Consider the following 10,663-nt stretch of genomic DNA (forward strand, 5'->3'; position numbering starts at 1 on the left):
TATGGCTTTGTTTTTATCCGTCATCAGCTCTTTTCTTACGTTCTAGTTGTTTTTGTTTTTCTTCTTTTTTTTTTTGCTTTCTTATTTTGGTATGGAAACAGAACAGAGAGCACGTCTATGACTTAGACTGGACTATTTCCTTTTTTGTTTAATATTGACTTAGTGTTGTTTAAGAATCTCTTTCGTTCGTTAGTTGTTTAAACACTTTTTGGGATTGCCTGGATATAACAGTGTATTTCAAAGGAGGTTGGCCTATGTGAGGTGTGTATATCTAGTTTTAAGTGGATCCATTTAAGAAAAACATTGATTATGCAAAAGGTACAAGAAGCTTGATGGTAATATTTCTTCCCGAGTGATGGGAGAGGAAGGGGGTGGGGGGGGTATGGGGTTGCGAGGGCGGTCTCTAATGGGGGTGGGGGGGGGGATCCAGCTTCATCTTTCTCAAGAGCTTAATATTTTATATTTAAAAGAGAAATTTAAAAAAACGGCATTGCTGTTTCGGTCGATAGCAAAGAGACATCTCACCTTATAAAAGAGAGAGAGAGAGAGAAAAAAAATCCGTAGATTATTTTAAAAGAAGAAGTATATTTTTTTATGACAAAAAAAACATTTGCTTGGAAAAGTCTCACCTCCTCACATTTACTTCATTCCACTCGGGTGGAGCGGGAGAAGCGAGCGAGCTGCCGGATTTTCTACACCACTTTGCTACACACGGTTCCTGGACTCCGAAGGTCAACAAAGTGGATTTTGAGCCCTTCACTTAATGTCCCATTTTTAATTTAAGATACAAAAAAAAAAAAAGAAGAAGAAGAAGAAAATGCGTATTTGGTGTTTTGGTCAACTTCTTGACATAAGATATGAATCTGAAAAAAAATATTCTACCTTTAATCATTGTTTGGGTTGGGTGGGGAGGGGTACTTTAATCATGGTTTGGGGTTGGGGGTATGTTTTTTGTGTTTGAAAGACTTTTTTTAAAATCTGCTTTGAAGGAATTATTTTATAAGTATGCATAGCAACTACATATGTATTCTACATATATATATAAACACAATTCACACTTTGATAGAAATTGCCTATTTCTATAGACTCACAGACGTTAGTTTTTTTTTTCTTTTTTCACTGCACACTATAATCCTTGACCTCTTCTTAGTGCCTCCCATTACTCCACAGACAGCGCCTCCTGTATGTAAGTTGTGGTACCGCATCCAACACACAGTCTGAAACCTTCGCCGTATCATCCACAGGTGTGTCCAGGGTAGAATAGGAGATTAGGCCTGCCTCAGCGCTCTGAAATTATCACGGTAATCCCTTGCATATGCGGCTGGCTCAGGAACCACCAGAACACGCTTGGTCTAAAAAATCTTTAACTCGGAATACGCAGTATATTCACTGTGATTCTTCTTTAATGCGTTTGATAGGTGTTCAAATGCATAACGTTACGTTTTGTAACTTTATTTTCAAAAGTTGTCAGCAAATATGAATAAATGACAGTGTTGCTCATCACTAGTGGAGGTCTTTCTGCGTAGTAGAATGCTCATGGAATGTTCCGGAGGCTGGAATCTTTAAGATTGCCAATGTAATGGCAGGGGCACTGTTTCCATGTTGCATCTGTATGTTCGTAACAGGACAAAAGCCTCTTTAAACTGCAGATTTATTCAGTATCTCAGTTTACCTGAATCCCTGCAAAACTAGTGGCGGTTATTAGCTCTTCTGATTATGGGATGCAGGTAGTCGTGTCAGAACGAAAAGCACTTACGGAGTTACTGCATTGCTTAAATTCGGGAGTTTGATGTCGTGCGGTTCATGGCTGTGTCGTTTCTTTCGTGTTCCCGTGCCCCAGGATTTCTCAGAGTGGAACTCGAAGCGCCACCCTGAAGCTTTCTGTCTTTCGGCTGCAAACGTTACGCAGCTGCATGCTAAACATCATCATTATTAAAGTCGCCAAAATGAAACGGAATCACAGTGGACATATTAGGTCAGACAAGCATGTTTGTATTGGATATGCAAGGGATTACTGTTTCAGAATAATTAATTCCAATTGTAACCGAATCCAGGAGGTTTCATTATTTCTAAGAAACTACTGGGATTTGAATTTTTTTTAGTTTTTATTGTAATGTAATTTTTATTTTTTGGCAAGGGAGACTGAGACTTCGACTAATGCCAAATTACGTTTTTGAACTCTTCAGTGACATTCCTCCTCTTCCTCCTCCCATCCAGGTCTCAGTAAATAAGGAGCGTAATGTCATTTTGATTATGCATCTTGGCCTCGTTGAGGGTCCGGAGGACTCTTCCAGGCCTGTGGCTCCCTGCTCTAGGCTCCTCCCGTTTTGGGGGAGAAAAAAAAAACGGAGCGATTCGGAAGAGGAGGGAGGGAAAGCAGGCTCAGCTTTCTCCCATTTCCACCTCTCTACTCTGGGACAAACACGTACACTTCAGCACAGGCGAGGTCAGGTAAAGGTCAGGTCAGGTCATCAGGTGAGGGCGACCTGGAGGCCGACGGAGGTTCGGCAAGTTCACAGCAGAGGTCCTGAGGGCGGCGCAGCGGCGGCTGAGAGCCGATTTCATTTAGATCTGAAATATGCAACACATCGAATCCACAGGCCACGCTTAAGCCATTTAGTGTCCACGCAGTGCTGAAGGTTTGGCTTGAGCCCCACTTGAGTGTGTGTGTGCGCAGGGACAGTGAGAGGTCAAAGGTCGCCGTGGCTGAGCCCACATTAAACATGGGGGTGAGTGTGCTGTACAGGACAAGTAAGGAGAGCGCGCCGATCAGAATTTAGTTTTTTTCTTTTTTTTTTTGTTTTTCTTTTTCCCTCCTCTGTATTTGTTTTGTAAGACATTGTGTATATACGTATATGTGGAGATGGAAAATGATATTAAGACAATCCAATCACACTCATTAAAAAAAAAAAACCAATGTTTGCATTTTTCAAGCGAGCGGCGAATTGTTTGATGAGCCTTTCTAATAATAATAATAATAATAATAATAATTAATAATAATAATAATAATTAATAATAATATATAGCACAGATTAATTCCAGGCACTTTCAAGGTTCTGAGACTAAAGGTTAAGGTTTTGTTTGTCTCTCTAGTTTCGATTTTGTTTCTTTTTTTATTCTGTACCTGCAATGTTAATTGAAGAAAAACTATTATTAATGATAATAAAATCCAGTTTAATAATTGCTTTACTTTTTTATTTTCCTTGAATTTCTGTGGGCACTTGGTGATTTGGTGTGGGGAAATCTGAGTTTTAACTCTACATCAATACACTCGCCACTGATAATAAATGTGAAGAGAATTTTTAATAGCCTATTTGTCTAAAAAATAAATATCTACGTATTTTTTAACATTTGATAAAATGTTGCCACTGTATATAATTTGTATTTAATTATCATTAAATACATGCAATTGTATGTGCACATTATAGGATCTATGATAAAATTCCATTTTTATAAAAAGTATTTCACAATAACACTGTATGCACACAACGGCATACATTAAATAATCGATAGATTTTTTAAACATAGATTTTCTTCATCATTATGAAACATCTGGAAACAGTTATGACGCCGTGTAGGTGAATAAACGGACTCTTATGGAAAGATTCAAGACGCTTCAGTTGAATAACCATTCCATTCATGTCTACAGTTCAAAGAAATTTCATCCTCTATGCTTTTTATGTCGAATTTTCCTTGTAATATTAAAATATGCAAGTGTATGATGATTTTTGCCTAACCCTGTACATTGCTTCTTTCACGAATCGGACTGCAGTAAGGTAAGCCGTTGGCTTGATGAATTTCCTGTATCGTTTCAGGAGACAATGCCTGTTGTTGACGGCCGACTGTGTTTCTGACAGTGATTGGTTCTCAGAGTCACTCGTAGCACTTTTCCGTCGACACGGTGCCAGTGCTGGAGTCACTCGGTGATGACGTCTTTTTTTTCTTCCACCACGGGTTCCCTCGGCAGACTTCAAGTGCTTTTTTTCCCGCATAGGGATTTTGTTTTCTGTCGAAAAATAAGGTCTGTGGTTAACGTATGCCTAAGACAGTTTCACGTTATGTTCTACGAGATAAATTACACCCGTTAATTTATCGTATTTCGAAGCCGCTACGTGCTTTAAAAAAGTAAGTTGCTAACAAGTTGCTATGGTGAACTTCCGGGTTTTGGGACTACAAACTGTAATACTCTATAGATGTGAGCGGGGGCACTCTCCCTCTGACCAATCATCATCCGGTATTTAATTTAAAATATAACAACATTATATTGCCTCTAAACAACCACTTGAAATATGCCAATACGATTTAGCAGAACAAAATTCCTTTCCTTTATCATGCTACACATTTCAATTTGTCTTGGCGCACACGCGCATGTCAATAACAGTAACATTTTACTTTTTTGCTATTGTTGAAAGGTGTGAGAGGTTTGAGCCTCCAAGTCAGTCCGTTTAAATGTATACACATAATTTTTTTTTTTGGGGGGGGGGGGGGGGGGGAAGACAAAATGTAAGGAGTCATCGTTTTTAGAGGAACAAGCTTTGCCGAATGCCCCACACCTCGTCGATGAAGAACCTTTGGTAATGTTGACGTTACTGCGGTGGGCGCTAGCATAAGTAGCAGTGACAACAGCCCTTTTCTCTTTTTTTTTGCCCTCATAACAAGGCTGATTTTAAGTCCTGCACTCACCCCTGAACTGTAGTTACACAACAGAACCCGGCACTTAGTTATTCTAAGCCCCATCGAAGCCAAGAGGGGTACACACTTCTTTAATATTATCTGCATTACACCAAATGCTAATGTTAGCTAGCCTTCTCTGCATAAACAACCCCTGTATCTTAGCAACATTTCTGTTGTCATGGTGCCAGTTAGCTTGTCAGACTAAAGCGTGGTGTTCCGCTGATTATCATGTTCCACTGTTTCACTCCCTAGCTCCCTAATTTAATTTTTTTTAAACCCAGCACAGATGCCAAATATATATAGAATTGGCCACTGAGGTAATTGTTTTATTCAAAAATGTATTCCTGCCGCAAATCACTAATCAGCTACTGCAGAATTCCCATGTAGGCTACGTATTTGTTGCTAACGCAGATGCTGTTGTAACAGCGCACAGAAGAGTTGCAGTAGACTGCGTTGTTAAATCTATGTCTTTTGTAATAATGGTGCGATTAATTAATCAATTTGCAGTTATGTCTATCTCGTGACTCACTAATGACATCACACTTCACCAGCAAAGCCTTCATCAGCTTTCAGTTCCCTCTTGCAGCACTGAACAGAGCAAGTTTCAGTTTGCTCATGTAGGCCTAAGCATCGACTGAACAGGTTTCAGTTTGCTCATGTAGGCCTAAGCATCGACTGAACAGGTTTCAGTGTGCTCATGTAGGCCTAAGCATCGACTGAACAGGTTTCAGTTTGCTCATGTAGGCCTAAGCATCGACTGAACAGGTTTCGGTGTGCTCATGTAGCCCTTAGCATTGAACTGAACAGCTTTCAGTTGAAGTATATAGCCCTTAGCACCAAGCTAAATAGCTCTCGGTTCAAGCATGTAGCCGTTAGCACTGAACTGAGAAGCTTTCGGTTTGCTCATGTAGCCTTCAGCACCAAACTGAACAGCTTTCAGTTCAATATATAGCGCTTAGCACCAAGCTAAATAGCTTTCAGTTTGAACTTGTAGCCCTTAGCACCAAACTGAACTGCTTTCAGTTCAAGCGTATATAGCCCTTAGCACCAAGCTAAATAGCTCTCAGTTCAAGCGTGTAGCCGTTAGCACTGAACTGAGAAGCTTTCAGTTCGCTCACGTAGCCTTCGGTACGAAACTGAGCAGGTTTCTGCGCGGATGCTGAAGGTGACACGGTCGTTATGTAACAGCTGCAAACAAACAAACCTGCGGCCCAGAGCACACGGCCCAGGCCAGATGAGGTGTGAAGGACAGAGAGGAGCTGTGCCAGTGACAGTCCATTTTGAAACAGAGCCACCCAGGATGTCAAACAAGACAGCCATTACACATCCATCTGGCAGGTAGCTTGGACAGCAAGTGGAGGAGAATGTCGGACGCCTTCCAGTTTGTTCCAAACAGGCACCGTTTGAAGGATTTTATTGATTTTATTTTATTTTTTTGTTTTGTTTTTTTTGGTTGTTTTTTTTTTTTTTTAATACTCTCATCATAACGGAAGCTCGCAAGAAGGGTGAGGAAGCGTCAGCGGCAAGAAGGAAGGCTTTCATCATGGAGGCTGCGTGCCAAACATGCTCTCGTTCACCTAGGAGGGGAGGGGCAGCCGTAAAACGATGAATCCGGAAAGTTCAAAGATTTTGCGTTTGAAAGTAAGGCAATCTGTCAGGATGCTTGAATGCTCTCTCTTCTCTCTCTCTCTCTATTTCTATCTCTGTCTCTCTGTGTAGGTAGGTGCTGGTTCATCTCAGCTCAGCTGCTCAGGTAAGTGAATAATCTGTACGCCATAACAACCGTTTGAGAAGAAGCGCGAAAGGTCGCTGCTGGTCCACTCCAGGAAGCCACCGAGCGGCGCCATTTATCCACACGACTGGCTCACTTAGCTTCGGCGCCGTCTCATCCATCTCGCCCCTTTTAGTACCTGAAGTCGGATTAATCGGGCAGAACAACAGCCGAGGAAAATGTCTGAAGGATTGTCGTCACATTATTTGGGGGGGGGGGGGAAAGGAGACTACGGGGCCCGTTTGTTGGGTCAAGGGGCCATTTGCATTCGATGTACGGGGAGGAGACGGCCATCTGCTAGCTGATTAGCGCAGTAATGGCCTGACTATTCTAAAAAAAAAAACCTGTCTGGACGTCTCTGTACTATCGAGAGAGAGAGCGCGGGGTGATGATTCAGCAGAGGGGAGAGAGGCAGAAGGTCTCTGTTGGACAGGAGGAGTCCTGTCAGCAGCCGGAGCGAATTTGTAGGCAGCGCGTGAGACAGGAGCGCACCTTGTAAAAAAAAAAAAGATCAGACCGCTCCAATTAGAGACGAGCCGAGCCGTGGAGCGTAGCGTGTAGCACGTAGCGTGTAGCGCGTAGAGCGTAGCACGTAGCGTGTAGCTTGTAGAGCGTAGAGCGTAGCATGTAGCGCATACAGCGTAGCGTGCAGCGCGTAGCATGTAGCGCGTCGGGGCCTTGGCGGGAGCGCGGGCTGTGCTCGCCTGGCGGAACGCGGGTGTGTTGACGGGTCTGGCGGGGTGACGGGGTGGCAGGGTGGCGGGCTGAGGCCCCCCACGGTCAGCGCGAGGGGTGCTGGGAACCAGATGGCCTCCTCACTTATGCAGCCCGCGGAGCGCCTCGTAAGCACGACAACGATTTAATCAGCACGCAAGAGAAATAAGGACATATTTGCTGTTGGCAGTGATGTCAGGTACGTGTGTGTGTGTGTGTGTGTGTGTGTGTGTCAGTGTATGTAGCCAGATGGAACAGGCCTTTGTAATGACTTGGTAATAAAAAATCTTGTTCACTGAGCAATTGTATTAGTATTAAAAAAGATAATTTCCCAATTTTTTGATCATGCAGAATAACATTTTTTTTCTAATCTTTATCAAGGTTGTGCCTCATTACCTTCATGTTGACACTTTGACACCCTGAAGATTTACCCACTGACAGAGTGGGTAGCTCTGTCAGTTACCCACAGTCTGGGGTTACCCTCAGTCTGGGAGGAATCGGTTATCCACAGCACTGCTGATTGTGCAGATTTGGTTCTGCTCTCAGGCCCAGAGACCAGCCCTGATACGACACATTGACCACTCACAGGTCAATCTAGACCTTGGGATCACTCATCATGTTAATGAGAGCGGTTGTCTGGCAGTCGGAGGGTTGCCGGTTCGATCCCCCTGCCCTGGGCGTGTCGAAGTGTTCCTGAGCAAGACACCTAACCCCTAACTGCTCCCAACGAACTGCTTGGTACCTTGCACGGCAGCCTTTCACCGTTGGTGTGTGAGTGTGTGTGTGAATGGGTGAATGAGAGGCATCAATTGTAAAGTGCTTTGGATAAAAGCGCTATATAAATGCAGTCCATTCACCACGATGCCCAGTGGTCAGCATCTCCCTCTGTGTTTGTGCCAGAGAGGCCTATGGCTCTGTCTCAGTGGTTAGGCTACTTACCCGGCAACAACTAATGCATTGTCAGGGGAAAACTGTCAGGCCTAGTTTATTTGGACGTCCACACTGGTTTGTTGCAGAGGGGAAGAAGTGCTACAGCTCAGTGAATCGATGTTTACTGGATTCTGTTCATTTCTCTCTGTAATGTGGCAGTACGGCAGTTAAAGGCATTCACACTGACCAAAAATAAACACCCATTTTTTTGGATTGTGAAGCCGTGTGTACAGAATTACGGGAGTAAGCAGAAAATTTAAACTAAAAATAACCGACATCCTCCTACCTAAGAAAGACTGGTATCTCAGGCTCTTTGGAGTTCTGCATTCCAACCTCTGGTAAAAGAGTGACTTTGCCTCTCCTGACTTACTTGATTTTTTTGTACTCCGAAATGCACTCTTTTTTTAGCAGGCATTAGAGCTGGAAAAAGTCACACTCGTTCATTCCCTCTATCCTTCTCGTCTTAGAGACTGTTTCGCTCTCTTTTTAAATGTTCTTTCTCTGCCTCAGAAAACACACTCCAAAGTTTTGGAAGCTTCATCTCTCGCAACCGAAAGTTCCTTTTCAACGTCGCCTGTGTGCTTTGCAATAACGATGCGTGCGCAATAGATGACTGTCAGATACCGCTTCCCGTTACTTCAAAGTCCAAGGGAATTAAACGAGGAGACGACTCAACGCGAGGCCGTGGCGGTGCACTGCCCTCTAGTGGCGGCCCTGGACACTGCAGCGGACTGCTCCAGGGTTCCGGGCGTTATAAGGACACAGCGGGACCAGCCTCGTTTGAACCTTTGCACTGCACATAATAAATTAACTGCAGAGCGCCTGTCCCGAGAAATCCAATAAATTATTCATTCGTGAAAATATGTTTTAAGGTTCTTAAAAGTGCCTTTTGCTTCAGGGGAGATTTTTTTTTTTTTTGTATTTGATCAATGAAGCCCAAGGCAAGTCTGCTCTTCGGCTTCAGAAGCTCTTCAGCCACACAGAAGCTTTGGCTTCACAGTCCGGCTTTTTGTTTTTCTTTTTTTTCATTTCTGTGGAGGTCGTGTAGACAGCCTCCCTGTGCTGAGAGCAGGGGTCTACCTGCTTGAGAAAACAACAAGGCTTCCTTGATCTTTGGAGCTGATCTCTTTGATGAGGAGCGTTTTTCCACCAAAGGCCACTTTGGTTCTAAACAAAAGTGTAATTTTGTCTGATCGGTCGCTCAGTCTTTTTTCTTTCTTAGTGCAGTGTGAACTTAATGTTTGCTTGTTTGACAGGAACTATGATATATCTCTGTCACTCTATCTAATAGTCCCTCAGGCAGGACGCCTCACTGAGTGAAAGAACCTAAGCAACACGACTCAGTTTGCGTTGAAGTTAAGACTAATTCTAGTGACTTGTCCATTAGAGCTATTTTCACCCCAGTATAAAGAAATATATTTGTTTAAATGGCAATTAAATAGTCTTGGTCACATAATTAGTGTCCAACTTGTGAACTTGCATAGCGTTTTTGTGCAGTTCTCTGCTCTGTTATTTGTTTGTCAGAGTAGAGTCGCCTGGGCTGTGTTTGGGCACCTTCGTTTGATTCAAAAATAAAAACAAGGAGGTCAAGTTTCCTCTTAATCTTGTAACAAATCCTCTGATCCGGTACGGGACGGGCCTGGCATGGCCTGTGGTCACGGCACATTCCCCTGACCATGCTGCTGAGATGGTGGCCTGTACCCTCTGGATGCAGAGAGAGAGAGGGTGTTCCTGCGCCTGTCCAAATTGGGACGAAAGGTACGAACAGGAGAGGGACTCGAGGCCAGTGCGTGTTCGCACCTGTCGGTGACCTCCGATGAACGTCTGTCCCGAAGGAAACCGTTCCTAAACGCGGTCCGCGGTCTCCCTCTGATGACATCACCGGCTGGTGGTGCCATAGTAACGGCAGCATCCGCCCACAGTCTGGCAGGGAGCCGGCAGAGCTCGGTGGCAGCTGTGTCTTTATTAGTGGGAAGAGAACCGCTTGCCTCGTTATTATCTTACATAATTAGAGGGCTAATTGGTGAGAAGATAGTTGGGGAGGTGGAGAGATGGAGGAAGAAAAGCGCAGAGGAAATGAGGGGCGGGTGGAAGGAGACGTTTTTGTCGCGCTTCCTCTCCGCGAGACGATGGGAGAGGAGGAGCTGCTTCACAGGGATACTTATTTCCCTGCATTTCTATAAATCCTGCGCCCTCTGGTTCCAGCTGACATAATGGGGGAGACAGGAGCCTGCAGTACACGCACACACACACACACACACACACCACACCACACACAACACACCACCACACACACACGCACTCACACTCAGAACACACACACACACTCACACACACAAACACCACACATACGCACACACCACTATGCACACACACATACACTACATACTGCACACACATCACTCACACATACTCGCACACACACTCACAAAAACGCACGCACTCAAAAACATGCGCACACACACTCACAAGAACACACACATACACACACACACTCACATACACTCACACACACACGCACACATACACACACACACAGGGTAGGCAAGGATGACTTGAAGGCATCTGTGATAG

This window comes from Anguilla rostrata, chromosome 15 (genome assembly GCF_018555375.3).
Source record: "Anguilla rostrata isolate EN2019 chromosome 15, ASM1855537v3, whole genome shotgun sequence".
Lineage (NCBI taxonomy): Eukaryota > Metazoa > Chordata > Actinopteri > Anguilliformes > Anguillidae > Anguilla > Anguilla rostrata.